This window comes from Nicotiana attenuata, unplaced genomic scaffold (genome assembly GCF_001879085.1).
Source record: "Nicotiana attenuata strain UT unplaced genomic scaffold, NIATTr2, whole genome shotgun sequence".
NCBI classification, from domain to species: Eukaryota; Viridiplantae; Streptophyta; class Magnoliopsida; order Solanales; family Solanaceae; genus Nicotiana; species Nicotiana attenuata.
In genome coordinates this window covers 89,238-102,559 of record NW_017671535.1, presented here as the reverse complement: position 1 = coordinate 102,559, position 13,322 = coordinate 89,238, and positions in this window count along the sequence as shown.

Genomic DNA, 13,322 nt, shown 5'->3' with positions numbered 1-13,322 from the left:
TTGAAAAGATGCGGGATTGGCTGAGGCAACACCCAACCATTGCTCTTTCGTTCATTTGCCCATGTCACATCAGCTTCTGTGGTATGAAAACCCACACCGAAGAACTTCTCGCTGGCAGCTAAAGTGATAGGTTCCATGATACCTTGCAAAGACACCCCAAGCCCTTTCCCAGGCTTATAACCATGCTTGATCATTTCAGTGGCGACCATGATTGACGCATTTGACAGAAAGGGTTGAGGACATGGGCTTCCTTCCTCAGATTGATCTGCGACCACAACCTCAAAAGCTTGATAGACTATGTGCTCGCTACCTTTCCTAGCCTCAAGACATGGGACTGACGGGTCCCTATAAATTGATTGCTCGTCCTCTCCATGGACCATGATTTCCTGATCTTCGTGTTCAAATTATACCATTTGGTGGAGAGTAGAAGGTACGGCCCCTCCAGCATGGATCCAAGGCCTTCCTAAGAGAAAATTATAAGAGGTGTCCATGTCCAAGACCTGAAACGTCACTTCGAAATCCATAGGATCGATAGTCAAGATCAATTTAATCTATCCTATTGTGTCTCTCTTAACTCCATCAAAAGTGCGTACACAAACATTGTTAGGCCTGATTCTCCCAGTCCCAATCTCCTTTCTTTGTAAAGTTGAGAGAGGGCAGATGTCTACCCCGGATCTGCCATCCAGCATGACTCTTTTCACATAGTACCCTTCACACTTAACTGTCAGATCAAGAGCTTTGTTGTGGGCAGCCTCTTCCGAGGGCAAGTCATTTCTGCTAAATGAAATCCGGTTGACTTCGAAGAATCGTTCCGCCATCCTTTCCAGTTGCTCAACAGTGGTTTCAATCAGAACATATGCTTCATTGAGGGTCTTTATCAACACTTTCTGATGCTCATTCGAGCTTATTAGTAGAGACAAGAGCGAGACCTGAGAGGGAGACTTTCGGAGTTGGTCAATTACCTCGTAGTCCACTGTTTTCATCTTTCGGAAGAATTCCTTAGCCTCTTCAGCACTAACTGGCTTTTAAAGCGGGAAACATTTCTTTTTAGCTTTGTTTAATTCCTCCAAGTTGAGGTATTTCCTAGAAGGGTTTGTTTCATTCACTTCCCCCATGATTTCTTTTCCCTTGTACGTCACTACCGCTTTCTGGTAGTTCCAGGGGATGGCAGTGGGATCCTTCATGGGCTTCCGTGGTGCGCGGCTGATAACCACGTGCTCATTCAGCCTTGGTGAAATTACCGGTCCCCACGCCACATAAGCCCCTCTCGGTACGTACATCTTAGGGCCTTTGATTAGCTCAAACCTCTTGGGGGGACTTGTCATGACCCCAGTTCACCCTCAATGAACATGTCGTGATGGCACCTAGTTCCTACATCTAGGTAAGCCTAACAATGCGGAAATTTATATAACTTGCGGAAACATTTAATTTAATTAAGCAAAACTAGAAGAAAACAGTGAATAAGTGCCACCTGGCATATACAACTCAAAAATAAATTGTTGCAGTCAAAATCTCAACCCAAAACCCGGAAACTCACGGGAACCACAGGCTAACAGAAACAAAGTACGCTGCTCTAATTCCAGAATATCTAAGCAACTGAGAGAAAGGGAATAAACTAAGTACTAAATCTGGAACAGAATAGAGACTCCTGGTCTGCGGACGCGGCATATATACCTCGAAGTCTCCGTGTATCTCCTCGCCTCAAGGATAGTGCGCCTGAGTAGAGGTACCTGGGTCTGCACATGAAAAACATGCATAGAAGGGGCATGAGTACACCACGGCGGTACTCAGTAAGTGCAAAGCCTAACCTCGGTTGGGTAGTGACGAGGAAGGTCAGGGCCCTACTGAGGTTAAACAATATAATATGAATTAACAGCATGAAAATAGGCAGTAATAATGAGTTCAGCAATGGAATAAGACAGGCTAAACAAGCAATAACAATTACACAAGGAACGGAGTAAACATGAAATATGTACAGCTCAATACCAATGGTAACAATGAGGATCTCCCAGGATACCGTCCTGTAGTCCTTTTCTCAACTGTCCAGTGGATCTCCCGGGATACAGTCCCGTAGTCCATCATATCTATATATCCGAAGGATCTCCCGGAATACCATCCCGTAGTCCAACTATAATTGTGGAGGGGGGATCTATCGGGAATCTAACCCGCAGTCCCAAAGTAAATATGCAGGGGGATCTATCGGGAATCTAACCCGCAGTCCCAAAGTAAATATGCAGGGGGATCTATCGGAAATCGAACCCGCAGTCCCAAAGTAAACAAACAAGGGGGGAGCTACCGGAATCCCACATCCGTAGTCCCAATGTAAATACGCAGCCACAACAAGAAGATATTCAGAACTAGAGTACGAGAAAAAACAAGGCAACAAGTACTTCTAGCCTAACATGCTTCACGTAGTACAATCAAGGCAACTTAAGCAAATCGGCAATTTTGGTCAGCTAAGCATGCTTTTCTAAACTAACACAGGCTATAATTACAAGTAGATTAAAGCAGGTAAGAAAGAAACTCAGTCTAAATATTTAAAGTAAAACTGGGTTTTTCAACAATTAGCTCAAGTACGCACTCGTCACCTCACGCACAAGGCATTCAATTACCAATATCATATCCTAAGGGGAAAGGTCCCCCACACAAGGTTAGACAAGCCACTTACCTCGAACCGGCTCAAAACCAACTAAAAATCACGCCCCTGCCATGAGTATCCGACTCCAAATGGCCCAAATCTATTCAATTACATATCATAAATAACATCACAAACAACTGGTTTGGCTATTTAATTCAAAGCTACGACGTGAAATTAGGTAAAATGACCAAAATGTCCTTCAGGCCAATGCCTCGGAATCGAATAATTTTCACATTTTCAGAACCCTCGTACTCTCACGAGTCTAACCATATAAAAATCTCCCAAATTGGAGGTCAAACACCCACTCAAAAATCCAATAGTTTAGCCTATGAAGTTTCACCCAATTTTCCAATTTTTGATCCCAAATTCGAATTTTAATGATACATTTTAACTACAAAATGATGAAATATAACTAGAAGGGATTAAAGAAACGTTACCCAATAGTCTTCTCTTCAAAACCCTCTAAAAATTGCCCTTCCCCGAGCTCAATTTGATTTTTCTAACTTATGAAATCTAACCCTCAGAATTTCTATATCGACACAGGCATTTCCGCTTCTGCGAACAAAGGACAGCTTCTGCGGTCCCGCTTCTGCGGAACAAGAGCCGCTTCTGCAATTTTCATTAAAAAGGCAGGGACAGCGTCTGCGATAAAAGGGTCGCAAGTGTGACACTGCATCTGCGGGGGAACATCCGCTTCTGCGGAAACTAGGGAGATACAGGATCCCGCATCTGCGATGCATGAGTCGCTTTTGCGGCTCCACTTCTGCGAGAATTGTACCGCTTCTGCGGTTTCTGAGGGAAAGGGGCAAAGCCACTTCTGCGGCCACTTATCCGCTTCTGCGGCGCCGCATCTACGGTTCCCAAGCCACAGATGCGAAAATACCAGAAGAGGAACACTTCAGCCGCTGCAACACTTCAAAATTCTTCCGTTAACCACCCAAAATCACCCCGAGGCCCCCGGGACCTCAACCAAAAGAACCAATAACCCCTAATACCTCATTCAATCTTGTACCAATCCTTAAACCACCTAAAACAACGCCGAAAACTCAAATTAAACAAGGATTTGAGCCTAAGAACTTCAATTTTATCAAAATACGTTTTCGATCAAAAACCTAACCAAAACACGTCCAAATGACCTGAAATTTTGCACACACATCCCAAATGACATGACGAAGCTACTGCAACTTCCGGAATTCCAATCCGACCCTCGGATCAAAAACTCACTATCGGACCGGAAACTTCAAAAATTCAAACTTCGGCATTTCAAGCCTAAATGAGCTACGGACTTCCAAAATACATTCCGAACATGCTCCCAACCCCGAAATCACCTAACAGAGCTAACAGAACCATCGGATTTCCATTTCGAGGTCGTCTTCACACTGTTCCGACTACGGATCACTTTTCAACACCTAAGCTCTCATTTAGGGACTAAGTGTCCTAAAACTCTCCGAAATTCAACACCGAATGTCCCGGCAAGCCAAATTAGCAGAAATGAACTTAGGGGAAGAAGTTAATAGGGGATCGGGGCATTAATTCTTAAGACGACCGGCCGGGTCGTCACAACTTCCTACACTTAAACATTCGTTCGTCCTTGAACGAGCATAGAGAACATACCTGAAGTAGTGAAAAGATGAGGGTACTAGCTGTGCATATCCCGCTCAGTCTCCCAAGTCGCTTCCTTGGCCGGCTGACCCCGCCACTGAGCCTTCACTGAAGCAATGTTCTTTGACCTCAACTTTCTGATCTGTCTGTCCAATATAGCCACTGGCTCCTCAACATAGATAGATCCTTGTCCAACTGGACTGAACTGAAATCCAACACGTGAGACGGATCACCGTGATACCTCCGGAGCATCAAAACATGAAATACCGGATGAACTCCTGCCAAACTGAGAGGTAAGGCAAGCTCATAGGCAACCTCCCCAACTCGCCTCAAGATCTCAAAAGGGCCAATAAACCTCGGACTCAACTTCCCTTTCTTCCCAAACCTCATGACGCCTTTCATAGGCGAAACCCGAAGCAGAACCCGCTCACCAACCATATATGAAACATCACAAACCTTCTTGTCCGCGTAGCTCTTCTGTCTGGACTGGGCTGTACGGAGTCTATCCTGAATCGTCTTGACCTTCTCCAATGCGTCCTGAACAAACTCTGTGCCCAATAGCCTGCCCTCACCGGGCTCAAACCAACCCACCGGAGATCTACACCTCCTACCATATAAAGCCTCATACGGAGCCATCTGAATGCTGGATTGATAACTGTTGTTGTAAGCAAACTCCGCCAATGGCAAAAAATGATCCCAAGACCCTCCAAACTCAATCACACACGCACGGAGCATATCCTCAAGAATCTGAATAGTGCGCTCGGACTGTCCATCCGTCTGGGGGTGAAATGATGTGCTCAACTCCACCCGAGTGCCTAACTCCTGCTGCACGGCTCTCCAGAACCGCGATGTGAACTGGGTACCTCTGTCTGAAATAATGGAAATTGGATTACCATGCAGACGGACGATCTCCCGGATATAAATCTCCGCCAACCGCTCCGATGAATAAGTGGTACACACAGGAATGAAATGAGCGGACTTGGTCAGCCGATCCACAATGACCCAAATGGCATCAAACTTCTTCAAGGTCCGTGGGAATCCCGATACAAAGTCCATGGTGATGCGCTCTCATTTCCACTCCAGAATCTCTATTTGCTGAAGCAATCCACCCAGGCGCTGGTGCTCATACTTCACCTGCTGGCAGTTGAGGCATCTAGACACATAACCAACTATATCTTTCTTCATCCACCTCCACCAGTAGTGTTGCCTCAAGTCCTGATACATCTTCGTGGCACCCGGATGGATGGAATACCGCGAACTATGGGCCTCTGCTAGAATCAACTCTCGAAGACTATCAACATAGGGCACACAAATCCGGCCCTGCATCCTCAATACCCCGTCATCTCCAATGGTCACATCTCTGGCATCTCCACGCTGAACCTTGTCCTGAAGGACAAGCAAATGAGGGTCATCATACTGCCGCTCCCTGATACGATCAAATAAGGAGGACCGGGGAACCACACAAGCTAGAACCCGACTGGGCTCCGAAAGATCCAATCTCACAAACTGGCTGGCTAAGGCCTGAACATCCATCGCCATAGGCCTCTCTGAAGAGTTACAGGAATTGCTTGGTAAGGGTTTTATTCGACCCAGTGTTTCACCGTGGGGTGCTCCGGTCTTGTTTATGAAGAAGAAGGATGGTTCTATGCGTATATGTATTGATTATCATCAATTGAACTAGGTTACAGTGAAGAACCGTTATCCTTTGCCTCGTATTGATGATCTGTTTGACCAGCTTCAGGGCGCACAGGTGTTTTCTAAGATTGACTTGCGCTCAGGGTACCATCAGTTGAAGATTCGGGAGCCAGATATCCCGAAGACTGCCTTCAGGAATCGGTATGGTCATTACGAGTTCCTTGTTATGTCATTTGGGCTGACCAATGCCCCAGCAGCTTTCATGCATTTGATGCACAGTGTGTTCAGACCATATCTTGACTCGTTCGTTATTGTTTTTATTGATGATATTCTGGTGTATTCCCGGAGTCGGGAAGATCATGAGCAGCACCTGAGGATCGGCTTCAGACCTTGAGGGAGAAGAAGTTATATGCAAAGTTCTCAAAATGTGAGGTTTGGCAGAGTTCTGTGGCATTCTTAGGCCACGTGGTTTCGTGTGAGGGTATTCGAGTGGATCCGAGGAAGATAGAGGCCGTACAGAGTTCGCCCAGGCCGTCCTCAGCTACAGAGATTCGCAGTTTCCTTGGTTTGGCGGGCTACTATCATCACTTCGTGGAGGGATTTTCATCGATTGCTGCCCCTATGACTAGATTGACCCAGAAGGTTGCCCCATTTTAGTGGACAGAGGAGTGTTAGGCGAGCTTTCAGAAGGTCAAGACAGCTTTGACTACAGCCCCAATTTTGATGTTGCCTACCGGTTCGGGGTCTTATACTGTTTATTGTGACGCCTCGAGAGTTGGCCTTGGAGCGGTGTTGATGCAGGACGGTAGGGTGATTGCCTACGCGTCCAGACAGTTGAAGATACATGAAAAGAATTACCCTGTCCACGATCTTCAGTTAGCTGCCATTGTTCATGCCTTGAAGATCTGGCGTCATTATTTGTACGGTGTGCCTTGTGAGATCTATACTGACCACCGGAGCTTGCAGCACTTACTCAAGCAAAATGATCTTAATATGCGTTAGAGGAGGTAGTTAGAGTCGCTGAAGGATTATGACATCACTATCCTGTATCACCCTGGCAAGGCAAGTGTGATTTCGAGTTGAGTTTGGAGCCGATTCGAGGTAAGTGGCTTGTCTAACCTTGTGTGGGGGACCTTTCCCTTAGGATATGATATTGGTAATTGAATGCCTTGTGCGTGAGGTGACGAGCGCGTACTTGAGCTAATCGTTGAAAAACCCGGTTTTACTTTAAATATTTAGACTGAGTTTCTTTCTTGCCTGCTTTATTCTACTTGCAATTATAGCCTGTGTTAGTTTAGAAAAGCATGCTTAGCTGACCTAAATTGCCTATTTGCTTAAGTTGCCTTGATTGTACTATGTGAAGCATGTTAGGCTAGAGCTACTTGTTGCCTTGTATTTCCTTGTACTCTAGTTCTGGATATCTTCTTGTTGTGGCTGCGTATTTACATTGGCACTACGGATGTGGGATTCCGGTAGCTCCCCCCCTTGTTTGTTTACTTTGGGACTGCGGGTTCGATTCCCGATAGATCCCCCTACATATTTACTTTGGGACTGCGGGTTCGATTCCCGATAGATCCCCCTGCATATTTACTTTGGGACTGCGGGTTCGATTCCCGATAGACCCCCCTACACTTTTACTTTGGGACTGCGGGTTAGATTCCCGATAGATCCCCCTGCACATTGATGGTTGGACTACGGGACGGCATCCCGGGAGATCCTTCGGTTTGGCACATGAGTTGGCCTACGAGACGGTATCCCGGGAGATCCACTCGACAGTTGAGGAAAGGGCTACAGGACGCTATCTTGGGAAACCCTCATTGTTATCCTTGGTATTGAGCTGTAGTCATTCTGTGTTTATTTTGTTCTTTGTGTAGTTGTTATTGCCTCCTTGACATGTCTTATCTCACTGCTGTACTCATTATTTCTGTCAGATTTTCATACTTTTATTACTATTATATTTTACCTCAGTAGGGCCCTGACCTTCCTCGTCACTACCCAACGAGGTTAGGCTTGGCACTTACTGAGTACCGATGTGGTGTACTCATGCCCTTCCTGCGCATGTTTTTCTTGTGCAGATCCAGGTACGTCCACTCGGGCGCACTATCCTTGAGGCGAGGAGATACACGGAGACTTCGAGGTATATCTGTCGCGTCCGCAGACTAGGAGTCTCTATTCTGTTCCAGCTTTAGTATTTAGTTTATTCCTTTTCTCTCAGTTGTTTAGATATTCTGGAGTTAGAGCAACATACTATGTTTCTATTAGCCTGTGGTTCCCGTGAGTTTCCAGGTTTCGGGTTGAGATTTTAGACTTTCGCGATTTATTTTGAGTTGTATATGCCCGGTGGCACTTATACACCGTTTTCTTCCAGTTTTGATTAATTAAATTAAATGTTTCCGCAAGTTATATTAATTTCCGCATTGTCAGGCTTACCTAGTTGTAGGAACTAGGTGCCATCACGACATGTTCATGGACGGTGAACTGGGGTCGTGACAAGTTGGTATTAGAGCTCTAGGTTCATAGGAGTCACGGAACACAGGCCGGTTTATTAGAGTCTCGCTGATCGGTACGGAGACGTCTGTACTTATCTACGGGAGGCTATGTAACTGTTTAGGAAAAATCTCCATTTCATTTGAATTCCTTGTCGTGCGATATTTTGAACATCAATTCTAAACTTTTGACTTCTATTCTCTCACAGATGGTGAGGACACGTGCTACTCGAGATGATCAGGCACCCGCGCCCCCTACTGCAGTCGTCAGAGGCCGGGGCCGGGGTAGAGGTCGAGGACGCGCACGTGGTGCAGCCAGAGCACCTGCGCGAGTTGCCACCGAGGTACCACCAACAGATCTAGCCGGCGCCCAGGCACCTGGCACACCCACTACTGCCACTACTATTCCAGCGCTCCAGGAGACTTTAGCTTAGTTCATGAGTATGTACACCACCTTGGCTCAGGTAGGGTTGCTTCCCCTTGCTGCAGCCACATCCCAGGCCGGGGGAGGAGCACAGACTCCCGCCGTCCGCACTCCTGATCAGCGAGTGCAGGTTGAGCAGGCTCCCGAGATTATTCCCGCACTTCCTGCAGCACCAGTTCAGCCCGAGGATGGGTCAGCTGCTTCAGAGGACGAGCAACGTAGACTTGAGAGGTTCAAGAAATATGATCCCCCAGTGTTCAGTGGATTAGCATCAGACGATGCCTTGGGATTTCTAGATGAGTGTCATCGTATTCTTCGCACTATAGGCATAGTGGAGTCCAGCGGGGTTTCTTTCACTGCTTTTCAGCTTCGGGGAGCCGCCTATGATTGGTGGCGCACTTATGAGTTAGACAGTCCAGTCGAGGTTGCTTCACTGACTTGGACCCAGTTCTCGGATATGTTCATGAGAGAGTTTGTCCCCCAGAGTCTCAGGGATCCATGGCGCGCAGAGTTTGAGCATTTGCGCCAGGGTGCTATGACCGTTTCGGAGTATGCTATCTGTTATACCAGGTTGGCCAAGCATGCACCGGCTTTGGTTGCTACAGTTCGGGAGAGAGTTCGCAGGTTCATTGAGGGTCTTATTCCACCCATCAGATCTAGCATGGCTCGAGAGTTGGAGACAGACCTTCCTTATCAGCAGGTAGTGAGCATTGCTAGGAGTATTGAGGGTATGCTCGCCAGGGAGCAAGGGGAGAGGGAGGCCAAGAGGTCTCGAGAGTCGGGTCACTACTCTGGTGCCCGTATCCCATCAGCAGCTCGTTATGGTAGAGGTTATGCGGGTCGCCCTGTTCATTCAGCTCTTCCAGCAGCCGGCAGTCTCCAGCTCCGCCTACGCCTGGAGGTCAAACACCCACTCAAAAACCCAATAGTTTAGCCTATGAAGTTTCACCCAATTTTTTCCAATTTTTGATTCCAAATTCGAATTTTAATGATGGATTTAACTACAAAATGATGAAATATAACTAGAAGGGACTTAAGAAACTCTACCCAATAGTCTTCTCTTCAAAACCCTCTGAAAATTGCCCTTCCCCGTGCTCAATTTGATTTTTCTAACTTATGAAATCTAACCCTCGGAATTTCTATATCTGCACAGGAATTTCTGCTTCTGCGGACAAGGGACCGCTTCTGCGGTCCCGCTTCTGCGGAACAAGAGTCGCTTCTACGATTTTCATTAAAAAGGTAGGGACCGCATCTGCGAAAAAGGGTCGCATGTGCGACACCGTATCTGCGGGAGAACATTCGTTTCTACGAAAACTAGGGAGATACAGGATCCCGCATCTGCGATGCATGAGCCGCTTCTGCGGCTCCGCTTCTGCGAGAATTGTACCGCTTCTGCGGTTTCTGAGGGAAAGGGGTAAAGCCGCTTCTGCGGCGCCGCATCTGTGGTTCCCAAGCCGCAGATGTGAAAATACCAGAAGAGGAACACTTCAGTTGATGCAACACTTCAAAATTCTTCCGTTAACCACCCGAAATCACCCCAGGACAATTTGCTCTTTTTACTAGTTGATAAATCTAACTTTTAGTAAAAAGAGCAAATTGTCCTGGAGCTCGAGTTTTTGATGTGGCCACTCTCCGTCACATATGAAGTATTTTGGACTTCTTCTTCATTATCTTTGCTTCCCACGAATTCCCAGTTGCACACCAGTAAGCATGTCTTTGCCAATATTTTCTTATTTCTTTCTTATGAAAGAAGAAGGGAGTTCCTAAAAAGATCATAGTAGTAAAGTTCAGTTGGAAGCGAATTTTAGAGTTCTATAACCAAAGGCATGCATTGGTATTCAGCAGAGAATTGGCTTCAAATCTTTGGACTCATGGAAAGTGGTAACAAGATAGCGATTATAAAACCCCAGATGAGCAACTAGGACATGACTATGGAGAATACGAAGATAGTCTGTGAATTTTTTGAATAGAGAATAACTTGTAAACAAAAAACAAATTATTTCTTTTTTTTCAAGGATGTAAGTGAAAACATAATTGGATTTTGTGAATATACATTAATTTGTATGAATTATGTGATGTCTGTCTTTTAAATTTTTGTTTTATTCGCATTAATTAGTTTTTTAGTTGACTTGGGTCGAATCAAATATGTTTGTGTCTTTTTTCATGAATTTTAAGTATATTTTTGTTGAAATTCATCATGAAGTAAATAACTTCTGCTTTTTAAGCTGAAGTTTTGGTTAAAAGTCATAACAAAAGTTTCGACTGCAGGACAAAAACTTCAGCTTATCAAGTGCTGAAGTTTTTAGAAATGCACTAAATAACTTCAGCACAGTCTGCTGAAGTTTTTAGAAATCAACTAAATAACTCCAGCGCCTACTGCTGAAGTTTTTTGAAAAAGCTTTTTAGGACAAAACTATTGAATCCACGACAAAAAACTTCAGCTGATTCTGCTAAAGATTTTAGAAATGCACTAAATAACTTCAGCGGTTTCTCCTGAAGTTTTTGAAATAGCTTTTAAGACAAAAACTATTGAGTCCAGGACAAAAACTTCAGCTTATCAAGTGCTAATGCTTTTGAAATGAACTAAATAACTTCAGCATGTTCTGTTGATATTTTTTGAAAAAGCTTTACGACAAAACTATTGAATCCAGGACAAAAATGCCCGGAAGATCAGTTGGAAACACATCGGGATAATCCCGTACCACTGGAACTGAATCAACAGAAGGGGTGTCAACACTGACATCTCTCACATATGCTAAATACGCGGCACACCCCTTCTCAACCATACGCTGAGCTTTAAGGAAAGAGATAACTCTACTGAGAGTGTGATCTAAAGTACCACTCCACTCAATACGCGGAATACCTGGCATAGCCAGCATCACGGTCTTGGTGTGACAATCAAGAACAGCAATGGGGAGACAACCAGTCCATGCCCAAAATAATGTCAAAATCCACCATACCGAGTAACAATAAATCCGCTCTGGTCTCAAAACCACGAATAGTAACCAAACATGACTGATAAACGCGGTCCACAACAAGAGAATCCCCCATAGGAGTGGAAACATAAACGGGGGCACTCAAAGAATCCCGAGGCACACCCAAATGCGGAGCAAAGTAAGAAGACACATAAGAATAAGTAGAGCCCGGATCGAATAGAACCGATGCCTCTCTGTGACAAACCAGTATAATACCTATAATGATGGAGTCGGAGGCAACAACCTCAGTACGAGCAGGAATAGCATAATATCTGGCCCGGCCCCTCTCGAGGGCCCCTCTCTCGAGGGCGACCTCTATCTCCCCGACCTCCGCCCCTAACCGGCTGGGCAGGTGGGGTAGCAGCTGGAGCTGTGATCATGGCCTGAGAACTCTGAGGAGCACGCTGTGGCTGAGCAGTCTGTGAAGATGCACCCCTACCAAGTCTGGGCCAGTCCCTAACCATGTGGCATGTATCACCACACTCGAAAAAAGCTCTGGGGGGACGCCGAAAAAAACTATTGAATCCACGACAAAAAACTTCAGCTTATTCTGCTGAAGTTTTTAGAAATGCACTAAATAACTTCAGCGGTTTCTGCTGAAGTTTTTGAAATAGCTTTTAAGACAAAAACTTCAGCATGTTTTGGTATTTTTTTTAAATTGATAGTTATCTTTTTTGCATTTACTAGCTACTTTTGGTCTTTTATCACCTACTTCATCTTTTGCTTTTGCATTGATTATGTGAAAAATTTTTAGAGTGAAGTTATTTTTTTACTGTTGAAAAAATGTGGGCTGATTAGGGCTGAAGTTACATTTCTTGTTGCATTTGCCACCTTCTTATTTTACCACCTACTTATCTTATTTCATTCAACTTCTCTAAACGTAAAATAGTAAAAACACCTGAAAAGTTACTTTTACATTTATAGATATTAAATTGATTAGGTGCACTCTTTAGCTATATTAACAACATCTTCACTTGAAAATTCTATAGTCATTCATAGAGTTCCATCATATATCTTTAAATTTATATTCATCCTTAGCCTTTTAGCTTTTGTGAAAGAAAGAATGTCTGGTGCAAGCGGAAGTAGGAAGCCTACAATGGATGAAATTATGTATAAGTGGGAGAGTTTGAAGTGTGAGTGGTACAATAACATGTCGGTGTCTAATCTTATGCATTTGTTGGATCAAATAAAGGCTGATTGGGAGAGAATCATACCACAGTTTTTTGCCAATGAATCATTCCAGAACAGGTTTAACCTGGAACGTAGTTGTGGAGGTTATTCAACCTCGTTTGACAAGGTCGTGCATCAGTTTGATAATTTTAAGTTTCTCATCGGGGACGACTATGCCAAGCTGCAAAACAACCTGAAGACTCTTCTTTCTCTTATGGACAGAGTAATAGTTGAACAAAGTTAGTTGCTTGATGAATTCAACAAGTTGAAGATTGATCTCGTTGGACACTGTGGTCTTTTGCCCGAGTACCCTATAGTTATCTCCGATACAGATGATGATGAGATATTTCGAGAAATTGAGGAGTACTATTTTGATGATGGTGATGATGCTT